The sequence below is a fragment of the Dendrobates tinctorius genome, unplaced genomic scaffold (assembly GCF_039654945.1).
Source record: "Dendrobates tinctorius isolate UK_male_01 unplaced genomic scaffold, ASM3965494v1 ptg000079l, whole genome shotgun sequence".
NCBI lineage: Eukaryota > Metazoa > Chordata > Amphibia > Anura > Dendrobatidae > Dendrobates > Dendrobates tinctorius.
Window position 1 is genome coordinate 27,797,095 of NW_027361747.1, and position 19,655 is coordinate 27,816,749.

A 19,655-nucleotide genomic window follows, 5' to 3' on the forward strand; every position below is an offset into this window, starting at 1 on the left:
AATAGAAGGACGGTGGAAAGCAGGTTGAGAAACAGAGAGAACCCTTCCAGTCCAGAGCGCAAAGGCCGGAGCCCGGTCCCCGAGGTTGATTGGATCTTTATGTCCAGCAACAGACACCGGAGGAGTAGTGAGCCGCTAACGCCTTGCTCCCATCATAGACTTGGGACACAACAGCAACTTAATAGAGTCGGGACGCAGAGTGGAGTCCCCGAAGCAGGCTACAGCTGTCTGTCATACAAGTAAAGACTAGGAACACCTAGAGAGACGCATTCCAGGGTAACTAAGTACTGGAGTGCTTCGCACCTAAAGGCGCATTGGTTCAGTAAGGTACATGTTGGCGGAGTGTGGAAGGGAGAATCCTATCCTGCCTGGAGGTTGGCTGGAGCCCTGACCTGGAGAACACAGTATGGAGGCAGGCAGTGGTGTGAACTGCAAACAGTGAGTAAAGCTTTGGAACCGCATACACTGGTGTCTTCCAGTTATTCCCGCACTGCTACATCTGGGTACCAGCATCCATACCAGCCTGCGCCTCTCCACATCCATTGCACCTACACTGCCCTGGGACTACAGCTCCACCTATGGGGAGCTACACCTGCTTTGCTGCACCACACCATCAGTCCCAGCGGATCAGCACGCAGCGTTGGCTCAACACCTTACTTGCCAAACACCTCGGGTGGCGTCACGAACTATTCTAATAAACTTTAACACCATTAACAACATCACCGCCATTGATTTTGGGCGCCCAGGGCCACGGACCGGGTCACCGCTGCTGTGACACATTCCTGTCTCGACACCGGCCCGGTACCGAGTAACCCCGCTGCCCTGGGTGTGCGAGGGGCGACCCACAAGCAGCGACACGCGTGTTGGGTTCTGAGGGCAGTGTGAGTATGCTTAGGTAATTTTCATGTGATCCAGCAATTGCCTTCCCTCATCTGTGGACTTGCATGGTAATCATTTGGATTGTTTACATACCTACCATCTGTCAATATATTTGTATGTTTTTTTTGGTTATTTAAGTGACTATTAGACTGATCAGACTTTATTGCTGCAAATTGTCCATATGTTTAAACCAAACATTTTATGCATATTACATGGTGATAGAGGGCATTGTTGTGAATGCATATTTTGAAACACTTATTGATATAAACATTTCTTCTTTTGTATACTGCATGTGTTCTCCACCTGCCCACTTTTGTTCCATTTTTGGTTTTTAATTGTTTTTATTGTACACTTGGATCTCTCTGGCTATTGTATGTCAATAAAAGCCTTTTTTCACATGGACATTCTGCTGTTGTGTGCATGTTTTCCTGTGTCTCTTTTCTTCCTTTTCTTTAATTTAATCTTCTTGGCACAGTGTTGCACCCAGTTATCATATTCATGTCATATTTTCTGTGGTGCCCACATATATATATAGACCCCCGAATGAACTTATCTAGATGTGTGGTGAGCACTTTGAACCCCCAAGTGCTTCACAGAAGATTATAACACAAAGCAGAGAAAATAAAAAATCATTTTTGTCCTCAAATTATATTTTAGCAAGCTAATTTTTATTTTCCCAAGGGAAACAGAATAAATTGGACCCCAAAAGTTGTTGTCCAGTTTGTCCTGAGTACGCTGGTACCCCATATGTGGGGGGAACCACTGTTTGGGCGCACGGCAGGGCTCAGAAGGGAAGGAGCGCCATTTGACTTTTTGAATGGAAAATTAGCTCCAATCGTTAGCGGACACCATGTCGTGTTTGGAGAGCCCCTGTGTGCCTAAGCTTTGGAGCTCCCCGACAAATGACCCCATTTTGGAAACTAGACCCCCTAAGGAACTTATCTAGATGCATAGTGAGCACTTTGAACCTCCAAGTGCTTCACAGAAGTTTACAACGCAGAGTCGTGAAAATAAAAATTTTTTCTTTCCTCAAAAAATGATTTTTTTTAGCCCACTAATTTTTATTTTCACAATGGTAACAGGAGAAATTGGACCCCAAACGTTGTTGTCCAGTTTGTCCGGAGTACGCTGGTACCCCATATGTGGGGAGGAACCACTGTTTGGGCACACATCGGGGCTTGGAAGGGAAATAGTGACGTTTTGAAATGCTGACTTGATGGAATGGTCTGCGGGCGTCATGTTACGTTTGCAGAGCCCCTGATGTGCCTAAACAGTGGAAACCCCCCCACAAGTAACCCCATTTTGGAAACTAGACCGCCCAAGGAACTGATCTAGATGTGTGGTGAGCACTTTGAACCCCCAAGTGCTTCACAGAATTTTATAACGCCCAGGCGTGAAAATAAAAAATTATTTTTTTTCCACAAAAATAATTTTTTCAGCCCCCTATTTTTTATTTTCCCAAGGGTAACAGGAGAAATTAGACCCCCAAAGTTGTTGTGCAATTTTTCCTGAGTACGCTGATACCCCATATGTGGGGATAAACCACTGTTTGGGCACACGTCGGGGCTCGGAATGGAGGGAGCACTGTTTGACTTTGTGAACGCAAAATTGGCTGGAATAAATGGTGGCGCCATGTCGCGTTTGGAGACCCCCTGATGTGCCTAAACAATGGAAACCCCTCAATTCTATCTGCAATCCTAACCCCAACACACCCCTAACCCTAATCCCAACCCTAATCATAACCCTAACCACAAGCCTTTCCCTAATCCCAACTCACCCCTAACCCTAATTCTAACCCTAATTCTAACCCTAGCCCTAACCCTAGCCCTAATTAAAAAATAAAAATATTTTCTTTATTTTATTACATGTGGCTGCCTATGGGGGTGATAAGGGGGGTGGTGATTTTTTTTTTTAAATTTTGATCACTGTGAGTTTTATCACAGTGATCAAAATAAAAAAAATGAATCTGCAGCTGGGAAATGCCGGCGGGCGCACTGTGCATGCGCCCGCCATTTTCCAAGATAGCGGCGCCCACGCAGGAGGGACGGCGGGACACCGGGAGGCAAAGCGGGACATAGGAGGTACCGGGGAGGGTGAGGGGGGGATCGGACAGTGGGGGGGACAGGAGGGGAGGGGGAGTAGATCGTGACGGCAGCGACCCATCGCTGCCGTCAGTCCGTGGCGGGGGCCGATCGGCCCGCCAGCCGTGTGGGGGGGTCATGTTAGTGTCTCCAGCCATGTCCGATGCTAGTGCAGCATCGGCCATGGCTGGATTGTAATATTTCATCACTTTTCATTGATGAAATATTACTATCGCTCTGATTGGCTGTTTCACTTATAACAGCCAATCAGAGTGATCCTAACCACGTGGGTGCAAAGCCACCCCCCTGGGCTTAACTGCATGTTGTCCTGTATCTGTGGGTCGGGTGACATTTCAGTGACCCCGGTCACCTGACCCGCAGGAACACTATTTATAGCATGACGCCTACGGGGGCGTCATGGGTCATTTGGGCACGACTTTTCATGACGCCTACATAGGCGTCATAGGTCGTGAAGGGGTTAAAGACTGCTCTCTCATGGGCCAGAATGTCCACCACTCTCTTCGCTTCTAAGTATTGACTCTTCGTGAGGGACGTATTATTAGCTTTAAATCTTTTGTATGCCAGGGTCAATGCTGTTTGTGATTCTAAGGTTAGACGTGATAGATTTGTTTTTTTTTGTTTTTTTTTATTACTCACAAAGGATATGATTTGCCCACGCGTAACTGCTTTAGTTGTGTCCCAAAACAGATGTGGCGTTTCAACGTGTTCTGAATTATCTGATTTAAATGTGCTCCATGCAAAATCTAGGTGCTTCTTAAAGTCATCAGACTGGTATAGGGGGCGTGGCCTGGTCATGGAGCCGGGCAGACACACATAGAGAGAGCTCTTGCTTCCCAGAGCCCTTACAGTAAAGATTTAGCAAGCACAGGCAGTCCCCCAGCCTCTACATGAGAGAGAAAGCCGGTCTTCGCTCTCAGGCACCTCGGGAGCCTTCCTCCAGACCTGCTGACCCTGGAATTACTCGGTATCTAACAGCCCCAAGCAGGGCGGGAAAACAGACCACACGTGCAGCTATGGCAGCTACTGAGGAGAGATCTGATGTGCGAGGCCCGAAGGGTGCACGCTTGTCTGCTGCTGCTGCAGCCGGATCATCACATGGAGGACGCACACAGGGAAAACAAACACACAAAGTGTGAAGCTGGACAGAACAAAACTGGAGATAAGGTCTGTAGCATTACAGGCACTCAGAGAGTGGAAGACTCCCTGTCCCTCCCCCTCCAGGCCAGCTCCTGCTGCTAAACAATTAACTCATTCCTCTGCTCCAGACGAATCTCTGAGGAGAGCAGGAACTGCAGACAGCACACTTAATGGATTCTTTACATTTGACACTGGCATAGTGGGGATCAGCGGTGAGGCTACCCAGGACGGTCCTGAGACCCTTACGGGTTCTGGGGATTCCTCGTCCCTGACTATGAATGTAGGGGAACTACATGCCCATTTAAGTGCCATCCCCACCAAGACTGACATGGAAGGCTACATCCAGCGTTTGGAGGCAGTCTGCAAGGGGGAAATTAGCTCCCTCAAAGAGGACGTTTCCAACATAAATTCTGCCATCACTGTGTTAGGCTGGTTTCACATTAGCGCTTTTTAAGCGCACGCACGGCCGGGGGTAGCTCCGCCCCCGAGCCGGCTCTCTGCCCGGCGTGCCCGCCCCTTGCTTGTAGCGCCGCCTCCTATCGGCGCACCCTATCTTTAGCATAGGGTGCGCAGATCGTGCGCAGGCCGTGCGCTAGTTGCGCTTTGACCTGCGCTGCGCTCTTTTGACGGCGCGCCGTGCGCGCCAAAATCAAACTTTTCACCGTCAAAAGTGCGCAGCGCAGGTCAAAGCGCAACTAGCGCACGGCCTGCGCACGATCTGCGCACCCTATGCTAAAGATAGGGTGCGCCGATCGCAGGCGCCGCTGTGCGCTAGGAGGCGGCGCTACAAGCAAGGGGCGGGCACGCCGGGCAGAGAGCCGGCTCGGGGCGGAGCTACCCCCGGCCGTGCGTGCGCTTAAAAAGCGCTAATGTGAAACCAGCCTTAGAGGCTAAAGTAGATGAGCTACTTCCCAGCTTCATGCTAGAAGACTCTGAAAACAGAAATAGGAGAAACAACATTAGACTGCGTGGTCTCCCAGAGTCGGTGGCCCCACGGGACCTGAATTCAGCCCTACAGCATGTTTTTAATTCATTGCTGAGTAGATCCACGGATGAACGTATTGAATTGGACAGAGCTCATCGATCCCTGGGCTCAAGGCACCCTGACCCATCTAGATCGAGAGATGTAATTTGCAGGATCCATTTTTTCCAAATTAAGGAGGATATTATGCATAAAGCTAGGGAGAAAGACGCTATAGACTTTCATGGCATAAATATTCAACTTCTAGCGGACCTCTCCACTATAACTTTGGCTAAGAGAAGGGCCCTGCGACCTCTCCTGGAGGTTCTGCGCACGAAAAACATTACCTTTACGTGGGGATACCCTTTTCAGCTACAAGCTCGGGGGGACAGTGGCACGGTGATCCTGAGATCCCCGTCGGATCTCCTGGATTTCTCATCGGCTCTGGGGTTGCCACCGGTCACCCTGGGGGAGTGGCCCCATTTTTTGTCTTTTGGGTTTGGGGGAGTTCGAGGAGGTGGGAGAGTACCATCGGAACGTGGGAAGAAGAGGAGAAGAAATCTACGCCATGATTCCGGTGGTCCCTCGGGTGACGCCTGAGCACTGAGGAGTTTGTCCTATATTAATCTCTTGCTCTCTCCACTGTCCTTTTCCTTGGGTCTGGGAATATTGGTGGTTTTCTAACGGGGGGCCTTGTGTCCCCGGGGTGGAGCCTTATTATGCATTATAGTGGTTTACTATAACTAGAAAAATAGTCTGCAGGGATCCTCATCACCTCCGAGTTGCCTCTGGTATTATGTTGTGTTTGTGGGGTATTTGTTTGGATCCAATACATAGTCAGTATAGCCTTGAGGCCTGGGGCACTGAATCTGTTTGGTTGTTTAACATGTATAATTACTGTAACTTGCTGTGGGGGCCTGGCGGTTCGCTCTGTTTTAGAGTCCAGTCACCTCCCAAGTTAGGGTGTGTCTTTGACACTTTCTTCAGAGAATTTCTCTGCTTAATTCTTAGCCCATAGGAGTAGCTACCTGTGGTCTAATAAGACGGAATATTCTGCTCCTTCTGAAATTTTTGTTTATATTTCTTCATACCGTATATACTCGAATATAAGCCGAGATTTTCAGCCCGTTTTTTTGGGCTGAAAGTCCCCCTCTCGGCTTATATTCGAGTCATATACACCGGGGGGTCGGAGGTGGGCAGGGGTGTCAGGTCATACTTACCCGTCCTGACGCTGTCTCTTGAGCCCCCAGCTTCTCCGCGCTCTCTGTTCCTGCCTTCAGCGGTCACGTGGTACCGCTCATTAAAACTCATGAATATGCACCCTCTCGAGGGTGCGGTAATTGTCGGAGGAGACTTCAATTTTACATTGGATCGAGTCCTGGACTCATCTTCAGTCATCCGTCTCCCCCTCCCAGTTGGAGAGTCTGAAATCTAAGCTAACGGAATATAGACTGGTTGACGTTTGGAGACTGATCCACCCAACTACACGTGACTATACTTTCTATTCTGCGGTACATGATTCGTATAGTAGGATAGATTATTTTTTAATTAGTCACGGGCTGCTCTCGTTTCACCCGACGACACAAATTGACACGATGATTTGGTCGGACCATGCCCCAGTCTTACTATCCTTGATGGTTCCAGAACTCACATCGAATGAATGGACTTGGTCCTTACACCCGGGGCTTCTCAAAAATCCCTCTTGTCAGGAGGCAATCAGGATGGCAATCACAGATTTTTTTCAATATTCACAAAGATGACCCCACAGCTTTGTCTTATCAGTGGGAGGTCTTAAAAGGAGTTATAAGGGGAGTATTCATCCAACAGGGGGCACAATAAAAGAGAGAAAGGGCTTCTGCCAATCCTAATTTGTTGACGCACATCCAAGCTTAAGAGTTGGAACACAAAAGGTCACAAAATCCACAAGTCATGACTGACCTGTTGAAAGCTAGAACCGACTTAAGCTTATTGCTAGATACAGTAACAGCAAGACAGAGAGACCACTTCCGCAGATACCTATACGAATACTCTGACAAGCCTGGTAGGGCCTTAGCACGATTTTTACACCCACAAATTCCTTCTACCTATATACCTACCATTAAGTCTGGGTCAGGTAAATCTCTTCACTCCCCCTTGGAGATTGCAGACTCATTTAGGGGTTATTACAACTCCCTTTACAACCTTAGAGGACCTTTGGCAGACATGGCTGTGTCCGACTTCCAGGAAAGAGTGGATAACTATGTAAATAGCACTCCGATTCCTCCTCTTCCATCTGAGGACGTAATGGCCCTTGAGACCCCGTTCTCGGAACAGGAGATACTGGATCCAGTCAGGTCTCTGGCAAATGGCAAAAGCCCCGGACCGGATGGATTCCCGGCTAACTTTTCTAAGATATTTGCATCAAATTTAATTTCATTTATGACGAAACTCTTCAACTCTATCTCTAAGAATTGCCCTTTTGCCCCCCAAACTTTAGCTGCCACGATTGTCGTTATTCCCAAGCCAGGAAAGGACCCCTTATTATGTGCTAATTATCGGCCTATCTCCCTAATTAATGTTGATGTAAAAGTATTCGCCAATGCAATTGCAAAAAGACTAAGCCCCCTACTCCCTGGCTCTATTCACAGGGATCAGGCTGGTTTTGTACAACGCAGGGAGGCTAGAGATAATACTATGAAAACATTGCTCCTTGCTGCTCATATGCGTAAACATAAAATTCCAGGATGTCTATTGTCCATTGATGCGGAAAAGGCGTTTGATCGTCTAGAATGGACCTTTTATGAGATCTGCCTTGACACAGCTTGGTTTGGGACCTGACATGCAGGGTAGGATTTTGGCACTATATCAAGGCCCCACAGCCCGACTTAGAGTTAATGGTACTTTGTCATCCCCCTTACAAATAGCCAATGGCACACGTCAGGGGTGCCCTCTTTCGCCCTTACTTTATATTATTGCAATGGAGCATCTTGCAATCGCACTGAGGAATGCTCCTGATATCAAGGGCCTTCAGGTTGGTCGGAATCATGTTAAATTGTCTATCTATGCATATGATCTATTGATCTATATCACTAACCCGACCATTGCCTTCCCAGTGCTGATGAGAGAGTTCTAACGGTTTGGAGAAGTATCTAACTTTAAAGTTAATTATTCAAAGACAGAGGCCCTTAATATATCTCTCCCTGATGACCTGGTCCAGAGACTCTGGGCTTCATTCCCTTTTAAATAGAAAGATAAAGCTATAAAATACTTGGGAGTTTGGATCCCAAGAAACGAAGTGGATCTTTTTCCCCTAAACTATGTCCCACTTTTACACAAAACTCTATTGGATCTTAAAAAATACAATAGATCTCAGCTCTCAAGGTTTGGTCGTATAAACATCATCAAAATGGACATTCTCCCCCCGCTTTCTTTATATTTTTCAAACAGTCCCAATAGCAATTCCTGACTATTTCTTTAATCGGTTACAATCTGCTATTAATAGTTTTGTCTGGGGAGCTCGTAGACCCCGAATTAGGGTCTCGGTTTTGACCAGACCCAAGACACAGGGGGGCACAGGTCTTCCTAGCTTCAAAAGATATTATCATGCCATTCTCCTGACTAGAATAGTTGACTGGAGATACAGCGACTTACATAAACAGTGTGTGATTTTAGAAAAACTCCTCTCTCCTTGCTCTCTATACTGGATACCATGGTGTGGTGCCAATTTTAGGCCCCCGATCTCGGACTTTCCACCTCTTACGCAGATAGTGTTGAGATTTTGGGATAGAAATCGGGGGAGACTGAGACTTTGTAACATTCCGAGTAGACTGGGCCCCCTCTTTGACAACATTACTTTCCCTCCAGCAGTGGACAGGACTGTGTTTCTATGCTGGAGATCTGTCGATCGGGTGAGACTGGGCCAGGTGGCGGACAGACACTCTGGGCTCTCCACTGTGGGGGGGTTGCGGGACACCTGCCATAGCAAATCGCTATCTTGGCTTGAATTCGCTCAGTTGAAGGACTTCCTTTCGGGTATTTCCTTTAACACATCGACCTGATTTGAGTCCTTGATGCTGGCCGCGGAGGGTCCTACCCACACAGTCTCCTTGCTTACAGTTTGATCCTGGAAACGTTATCTATTGACACCCCCAGCTTTATTACAGCTTGGGAGAGAGATCTGCGGATCACCCTCTCTGAGGCAGACAGTCTGAAGATCTTTACCCTTACCCACAAGACCTCTATATCTTGCAGATCACAAGAGAAAAATTATAAAATATTAACGCATTGGTATAGGTGTCCTGTGCTCCTCCATAAAATAAATCCTGCAATTTCAAACTTATGCTGGAGATGTGACAATGAGGAGGGGTCTATGCTTCATATATGGTGGTCTTGCAGTCTTCTACGTCCATTTTGGGAAGCTGTTTTTGGAGCCTTTCACTTGATGACGGGCGTTCGCTGTGAGCCATCCCCTCAAATAGCTCTCCGTTCATTGATTCCTGGGTCTATAACAACCATAAAGAAAGGAATTATGAGGTTCTGCTTAATAGCGGCCAGAACAATTATTCCCCGGTACTGGAGAGCGACAAGGGTTCCGTCTGTGGTGGAGTGGGTGTCCGAGATGGATAGAGTGAACCGAATGGAGTCGCTGATGGCTCAAAATGATGAATCTGTGACCGAGCGGGGACAAATGTGGTTCCTCTGGGAGACATTCAAGGAGAGTTCGGAGTTTCCGGGCTGGTTAACTGAGTTTCCATAGTTTTCGTAGGGTAGCTGGGACCGAGGTTGGTTTATTTCCCCCTCCCCTTCCCCCATTTCTTACCCACTTTCTCTATTCTCTTTCCCTCTTCTTGACTTTATTTCTCTATATCTGCCTTTTTCCTACACAATCTCAGAATGATTAGTCCAAAGGTTACTAAAATGTGAATGGACATGACGTGTCTGATTTGAGATATCTAGGATTACAAGCTTCTTTTGTCCCTCACAATGTTGTATCTTACCTGTATGTATATTCTGATGTATTCATATGTTTATCATCTTTCTGGATTGTTGTACCTTATTTTGAAAAGTTTAATAAACACATTTATGGAAAAAAAAAAATCAGACTGGTATGAGGGGAATCTCTTATTACAATGAATAGGCTGCTTTAATTTGAGATAAATGTTAACTACATTACAAATCGTCCCTTCAATATTGAGTTTAGCACAGATAAATCTGCCCGCAGGATCCTCTATCGTGTCTATTACCTCATATTTAACATTGTTATTAATCAATATGGCTACCCCTTGTTGCTTTTTGGAGTATGAGGCCTCCGCATAGAGAGAGAATTTTTTGCTTCTAAGCATTGGGTGTTTACCTTTTATCCAATAGGTCTACTGGAGAAGAACCACATAGAAGTTTTTCTGATGTAAGTAGTTCAGTATTTTTTTCCTTTTTACCCGAGAGTTTAATCCATTGATATTCCATGAACACCAGTTAAGAGACACCAGGTCCAATCTTTCAATATTTGATTTTGCTGCCATTTAACCTATTCCTTTACGCGGTGTCCGGATGAAAGAGATAAGTGAAAATGAATGGGCCCCCCTCCTATCCCAGCGAGTAGGCCCCGGAGTCCCGATAGAATAAAATTCTTCAAAATGAATGCAGAGATTTTCCCCAACCAACTCCCCCCCCCCCCCACAAACACCCTGTTGTCAACGGGAAGAGATAATCTAACTCCACGTTTCCCTCCCGTGGCAACAAACCTTGTACGGCATGTGCGCCGTAAGACCACAAAAACAAAAAGAACAGTTGCAACATATACATGTAAATGCAGAACCTGTTTCAACATCACCTCAATCTGTATACTAAAGTGTCATCAACTAAGTTATATGCAATTGCCAACATGGCGGCTTGGTGGCTTCCTGAACACATTTCAGAGCCTTCACTGGGGCGTCAAAGATATAATTTTTCCCTGACAATGTGAAACGAAGTAATGCAGGGTATTGCAAGCCAAATCTCACGTTATCTATCAACATTCGGCATGTCGGCTGAAATGCTCTATGTTTGGCTGCCACCACCACCGAGTAATCCTGGAACAGCAAAATTTTGTGGTTTTCATAAAGAAGTTTTTTTTTCTGTATGCAGACAGACAAATTTTATCCTGGTAGTCAAGAACCTTAAACAAAACAGGTCTCGGGCCGTCTTTCTCTCCCCTCCTTGGTGGGCCCACTCTGTGTGCTCTCTCAATAGCAATCCGTACAGATTCCACGGGCATTTCCAGAGTCTGCGGTAGCCACTGGGATGTCAGCTTCAGTAGCTCCGCAGGGTGGATTGACTCCCGTAGTCCCACCAATTTCAGGTTGTTGCGTCTGGATCTATTCTCCAGGTCGTCCATTTTATTTTGCAGATCGGTAATGATCCTCTTTACCCTCCAAGCGCTCCTCCATTGCTTTAGTGGCATCTTCCAGGTCTGAAATACGCTGCTCAGCTTCCGCTATTCTGGTGCCCTGAGCTGCCACTTGTGAGAGTACTGTGTCGATTGAGGCTTAGAAGGTGGAAAATCTGGAGTCAAGTTCAGGCATCAGGCATTCTATTATGTCTGCTATAGCGTGAGGATTATCACCACTCATATTTTTAATCAAATTAGATGATGGGGGGGGCCTGGTTGATTCCAGGAGGACGTGCGCCCCCCTTTGTTTTGTTTGCCCATGAATTTATCCATTATTATGAACACTAATGATGCTGCTGGAGGGTGATGCTTACATTAACAGGCAACTACATTAATGATTGTCGCCCATCCGTATTCAGCACAAGGTAGTTATATGTTCGTAGTACCCCAAAAGGCTGCTCCCCGAGGGCCAGTCCAGATATATTGGCTTGTTATAGTATCAGTAAGGGGCCCTTAGTGCCCTAAAAGTAGGTATCAGTCACTTGGTAACAGTTCTGTGGGGTATAATTAGCTCTTCAAAGCCTGTGTAGAAAGTCTGACAGGCACTGCTGACAATGTGTGGAGTATAGGTAGCGGTGCTTGTACAGAGTGGAGGGGATTGCTATGTTGCCTTGCTCCTTGGCCCAAGATGGCACTGAAGCCCGTGAGCCCGCCCCCTTCACACTCACCGCCACTTGACTGCTGTAATCACGGCCCAGTTCTCCGGTAGCTGTCCACCTTCACACACTGTGTGCCGTCTTCAGGTCTCCAACCGCCGGCGCCCGTCAGGGCTGCTCAGACTGCCGCATTTCTCCTCCACCGCTGGACACACGGCGCCTGTTATGAACGGCTCCGACTGCACACCGGGACCTCCGGGGGTGCTGGGGCGGCCAGAACGCACCTGCTGGTCGTGTCCTGTTAGCCTCCTCGTTTGGTTAGGTGACTGCGGCCCGCCACCGTCACGATGGAGCTGGGCTGCTGAGGAGCTCAGAAAGAAGCAGCCATTCCCGAGGTCCACCTCCGGGAAGTCCGCTAGGATTAGTTTTATTGATTAGACCTCTTATTGCAGGTATGTTCTATTAAGATGAATATTCATGAATGTTATTAGGTACTAGCTGAAGAGCCTGGTGCTGCCTGGGAATAGTAACTAACTGTGGTTAGTTATAGCAAATTATAATTATCTTCCATCCCATAGGCCCGTGCCCATATACCCATCATACATATCCTCCATCCCATAGTCGAGTGCCCATATACCCTTCACACATCCTCCATCCCATAGTCCCATGCCCATATACCCATCACACATCCTCCATCCCATAGTCCGATGCCCATATACCCATCATACATATTCGCCGTCCCATAGTCGAGTGCCCATATACCCATCACACAGCCTTCATCTCATAGTCCCATGCCCATATACCCATCATACCTATCCTCCATCCCATAGTCGAGTGCCCATATACCCATCACACATCCTCCATCCCATAGTCCCATGCCCATATACCCATCATACATATTCTCCATCCCATAGTCGAGTGCCCATATACCCATCACACATCCTCCATCCCATAGTCCCGTGCCCATATACCCATCATACTTATTCTCCATCCCATAGTCCCATGCCCATATACCCATCATACATATTCACCATCCCATAGTTGAGTGCCCATATACCCATCACACGTCCTTCATCTCATACTCCCATGCCCATATACCCATCATACATATCCTCCATCCCATAGTCCCGTGCCCATATACCCATCATACATATCCACGATCCCATAGGCCCGTGCTCATATACCCATCATACATATCCTCCATCCCATAGTCGAGTGCCCACATACCCATCACACATCCTCCATCCCATAGTCCCGTGCCCATATACCCATCATACATATCCTCCATCCCATAGTCCAGTGCCCATATACCCATCACACATCCTCCATCCCATAGTCAACCATTATGACATCATAATGAGCGGCGGGGCTTGCAACCTATGATGATGAAAGTGTCGCCATGGCAACCATTATGACATCATAATGAGGGGCGGGGCTTGATGCACACACACTTTTATCCCCATTATGTAGATAGGGGCAAAATTGTTTGGTGAATTGGAACGCGCCGGGTTAAAATTTTGCCTCACAACATAGCCTAGGACACTCTCGGGGTCCAGACGTGTGACTGTGCCAAATTTTGTGGCTGTAGCTGCGACGGTGCGGATGCCTATCCCGGACATACATACACACATACATACATACATACACACACTTGAGCTTTATATATTAGATTTGGCATACATAGGGTTACATTGTAGTGAATTCTGATGGCTTTATATAAAGTAATCTATCTGCTTTTGTGATATATTTATCATATAGCATTATCATTGATGCACATTTGTCTGACATTTGTCACATGATTGTAACACGATTGTCTGATGATCGTCACATAATTGTCACACGATTGCCTGACAATTATTACACGATTTTTACATGATTGTCTGACGATGATTGTTACATGATTGTCACAAGATTGTTACACGATTGTCTGATGATTGTTACACGATTGTCTGACGATTGTCACACGATTATCTGACGATTGTCTTTTGATTGTCTGACGATTGTTGCACGATTACATGTTTGTCTGACAATTGTTACACGATTGACGATTGTTACATGATTGACGATTGTTACACTATTGTCTGACGATTGTAACACGATTGTTACACAATTATTACATAATTGATGATTGTTACACGATTGTCTGACGATTGTCACACTATTGTCTGACGATTGTTACACGATTTGAAATGTTTGGATTTCCCACTCTGCTCTAGTTTATGCACTGATAGTATAAATGAATTATACCTGGCTAGGATTAGTTTTATTGATTAGACCTCTTATTGCAGGTATGTTCTATTAAGATGAATATTCATGAATGTTATTAGGTATTTGGCATACATAGGGTTACATTGTAGTGAATTCTGATGGCTTTGTAGATAGTAATCTGTCTGCATTTGTGATATTAAATTTAGCTTATAGCATGTTCATTGATGCTCTTTTTATGCCATATATTTTTTTTACCTTTGTATGTGACATTATATTGTGATTTGCTTAACAAATATGCAGTTTTGTTTCTTTGTTTCGGTGAAGTGTCTTAGTTGTATAAGGACGCCGGGGCATGCGTATTAATTACATGGACTGAGCACTTGTGTCCAATCAGATGAGGCTGCCGGAGGATGCATATTGCTGCGATGAAGGACCTGTCTATTTGATCAATGAAATGAGGACGCCGGTGTCATGGTCACATGTGTGTCTGGATGCAGCGAGTACTGCAAGGCGAACCCATGACACACGTGACCCTGGATACACCGCCTCCAGTGGGGTGAATTTAAATAATAAAAAAGTGCAGCTGGATACGCCGCCTCCAACTGGCGAATTTAGGTAATACACGTTATATATAAAGTCTGGAAACCCCGCCTCCAGTAAGGCGAATTTAAATAATAAGAGGGAACCTGGGTAACATTAACAATGGTGGGCCCTGCAATAGGGAATAGGGACGTGGAGACCTCCTGTACTCCCCTGAGCCAGTGTCCCTGCACTCCTAACGTTCCCTATGCCGGTTCCGCACCGGGCGACGCATGCGTACCTAAAAACCCTAGCTCGCCCTGAACCTAAACCCTCACTAGGGAATTGGTCGGTGCGGAAACTAATCCCACCACTGCACTAAACACAAATGAGGAAAGATGACAATACAGGGGGAACACCACTTAGCTTTGCTCTGTTGCGTACGCTCCTAGCAACAGAGCCCACCACCTGTGTGCATCTTGTCCACCCGGATCCATCACCATACTCGGATCCATCACCATAGTGCAGCCTAGGAGCAGAGTCCACCACCAGTTGCAGCTGCCCAGTAAACAGAGTCCCAAAGATGAGTCCAGCTTCTGCCAAAAAGTCCAGCATGCTTGAGTCCAGCTTTCAGCAACCAAGTCCAGCATGCTGAGTGCAACTCTCACCATAGTCGCCACTCCACCAAGCCATGCAAGCACTATCTGCTGACACCATAAACTGCGACTCCACCACGCCATGCCAGCCCTTCTTCCAGACACCATTGTTGAACTCCACCAATCCATGCCAGCACTCCTTGCAGACTCCATAGCTGCCACTCGTCCCCTCTTGCTGGGCTGCCCAGGACTCTTGTTCAGCTCCATCATTCACCGAGGCTTACTTGCGAATGACTAACTCACAATATCACCAACCGTGATTGAACAACCCTGAGACTCATTTATAGAGCCTCACACCTGATTTATAATTGCGTGCATATTAAACCTAAAGTGTGATACCACTCAACACCACCGGGGCAACTGAATGAAACACCACGTGTAATAATTCCAATGGCCACCGGGGGCAATCACACCACTTTGGCACACAGCCAAAGGAAAAAAAGTTCACTATGTACATTTAACCTGTCAGATTCAGGCTGGATCATGACAGCCGGAGTGTGTGCACTATTGGGATAAAGGACCTTCCTGTTTGACCAATGAAATGGAGATGCCGGAGCATGCTCAGTATGCAGTTCGATTTGATTGGCTCTAGAACAGTGCGGGCGTGTCTATGTGATGCCGAGGAACAATCTTCACTATGACAACACAAATGCCAGACCTGGATTGGTGGAATGTTTGTTTTATTGTTAATGGACGGTGGAGATTAGATGTATTTATAGCAGGGCTATGGAGTCGGAGTTGGTATAAAATGGACCGACTCCGACTCCTAAAATATATAATAAATTGGGTACAGTAGTTCAATGCAGAATGTGCTGAATATTTTTTCATAGGAATTTGGGAAAGTTATGAAATGTCCTATAAATGGCTGTTCTATTCCTGATCTAAGGCTACATTCACACACAGCATTTTTGCTGCGTTTTTTGTGGATACGTTTTTCAGCTGCAAAAGCAGATCAGATTTTTAAAAAACCGCATCACCTGAAAGGTTTTTGAGCTCATAGATAATGTTTTCAATAGCAAAAGCAGATTAGAAATCTGCTCTATCTATCCATATCTGTCTATCCATATCTTATCTGTACCAAAAAGAATGAAAGCTGGGTAGCACATAGACTAACACTTCCTGCCTGGCAAAGGAGGAGGAAAGAGTGTCTTAAACATCATTAACAAGATATTTTGTAAGTGACAAATTTACTGTAACAATGACAGCAGATATGTCTAAAAGACAGCTCATACAGCTTGTTGTGAAGGACAGTGTACCATTATTATTTGCATGACCAGCTTTTACAGCTCTTAATGGAGAAATGGCCTGCAAACTTGGTGTTTCTCTGGAAAGAGAAAGTATTAGAAAATTAGTGATTGAAGGAGCCCTGAAACAAAAGGTAGATCTTAAAAAGACTCTCAAAAGTTTCTTCAAGTTTCTTAAAATGGATGCCTGCACACGTCACAGAGTGAACTATTTTGCCATCAATATTCGATATGTTGGTGACAACAAAAATTGTTACCAACATGCTGGCAGTAAAAGATACTAAAGCTCATCACAGCAGCCAGGTTCTCCAGGCCTTAGTGGAAAAAGTTCTGCAAGATTACGAACACAAAAAAGAACAGGTTCTTGCTATTGTAACGGACAATGCTTTAAACATAAGTACAATTACACTGATGAATGAGAATAATGAACAACAGCTAGAGGAACATTTAGGATTCAGTGTGTTTGAGATGGAAGGCCACAGTGCTGTTCATGTAACTGAGGAACAAACAGATATTACTACAGAAGAACAGCAAAATTATACTGTAGAAATAAATGATCTTGTTGAAGCTGCTTCAAAACACTTTCCTATTCATCACATGCGCTGTGTTGTGCACACGCTGAAGCTGGCAATAAGAGATAGTCTGCAAGAGGGACATGCTGGAAATCTGATTGGAAGAGTGAGGAAATTGGTTATTGCCGCCAGAACCCCTAAAATTGATTCCATCTTGAAGAGACGTGCTGGAAAAGGGCAATTGTTGATCAACTAAAACCATTTCTTTTAGATATGGCGAACCCTCAGGTAACCCTAAATGAAGGTCAATGGACACAGGTGGCTGAATTGAAGGAATTGCTTAATCACCCATTTACTGTGACTAAAAAATTACAAGCTGAGGATTTAACTCCTGGCATTTTCATGAGGGAGTGGAAGAACTTGCTATTTTGCTGTTTAATCGCAGATGGCATTTCTGCTTCAATGAAACGGAGAGAGACACAGCTATTGGAAAATAAAATTTTTCTGGCAGCTGTTTATGTGGACCCAAGTCATCGTATATTGCTTGATGATCAACAGCTTACTAAAGGAAAAGAAGCTCTGACTGAGGTAGCAGTTAGGAAGAGTGGCCTACAGGAGGACTGCCAGGCGCAAGAGGACTCGGGTCCTGACAGTGCTACTACTGCCATATCTTCATCCTCATCAGATGAGGAGTTTGACTTTGACAAGTATTTGGATGACATGGAGCAGGCAAAGCGTTGCTGCAAGGAAAAAGATTTCACTCTGTCTCCTATAGCAAGCAGATTGACCTTATTTCCGCAAAATGTTTCACTTGCTTTCAATGAAATAGAAAAATTCAACCATTCATCAAAACTGACACTGCATGAGGCAATTCCTTTATACCCGGAAATTGTTAGAGATGTTGCCCATGTGGTTACGGCTTTGCCTCCCACCCAAGTTAGTGTAGAGAGGTTGTTCTCTAGCCTTAAAATTATTAGGTCAGATTTGAGGTCATCTATGAAGGAGGATCTGATGGAGGCAATGTTATTTCTTAGAACAAATCCATAGACTGCACAAATGTTATTTAGCATGTTTTTGTTAAAAACTGTTTTTTGCCACTTATAGTTTATTACATAGATATATACTAGCTGAAGAGCCCGGCGCTGCCCGGGCATAGTAACTAACTGTGGTTAGTTATAACAAATTATAATTATCCACCATCCCATAGTCCCGTGCCCATATACCCATCATACATATCCACCATCCCATAGGCCCGTGCCCATATACCCATCATACATATCCTCCATCCCATAGTCCCATGCCCATATGCCCGTCATACATATCCTCCATCCCATAGTCCAGTGCCCATATACCCATCACACATCCTCCATTCCATAGTCAACCATTATGACATCATAATGAGCGGTGGGGCTTGCAACCTATGATGACATCAGCGTCGCCATGGCAACCATTGTGACATCATAATGAGGGGCGGGGCTTGACACGCACACACTTTTTCCCCAGTATGTAGATAGGGCAAAATTGTTTGGTGAATTGGAACGCGCAGGGTTAAAATTTCGCCTCACAACATAGCTTAGGACACTCTCGGGGTCCAGACGTGTGACTGTGCCAAATTTTGTGGCTTTAGCTGCGACGGTGCGGATGCCTATCCCGGACATATACATACATACATACATACATACATACACACTTTGAGCTTTATATATTAGATATATATGTGATCGATATTACATAGTGTATTACATATTTACAATCTATTACAGTTTTTTGTGTTCTAAAGTTGTATTCCAATAAATAGAACATAATATCTAAATATCTTGATTATTGGATCATAAAAATGATTTAATGTCTGATGTTCACATTGTACTACAATAAATTTTTCACTTAAATATAAGCAATATATGTGGGAGTCGGAGTTGGAGTCGGTGTAAGGGAAATTGAGGAGTCGGAGTCGCAGGTTTGGCTTACCGACTCCACAGCCCTGATTTATAGCCTTATATTTTGTGTAGATGAACGATCAGAAAGGAAGTTTCTGGTGCTAGTATTGTGCTCTTCCGACCCATGGCCTAGTAGAGGGCTTTTATTATGTGTATGGGATTTGTTTGTATTATAATTGTCTGTATTTGATTGGTGCTTGATAATTAAGGGGTGGTCTATATACTATTTAAGAGGGGTTGAGAATTTATACTGTGCTTGATAAAGATCATTGGTATTGAAACATCGCCATAGAAGGCAGAATAAAATGTGATTTCTTTTTCACAGACTTGTGAGGCGCTGTCTCTTTTGCTTATTGATATTGGACACTTTTCCATGAGGGACTCCTTGGATAGGACGTGCACTTCATCTTTGGGCAAAGTTGACCCAATTTTATGAGGTGCTGTGTACCACCACTGAACTGATATGATTGCCGCACGACTGTCACACGATTGTCTGAC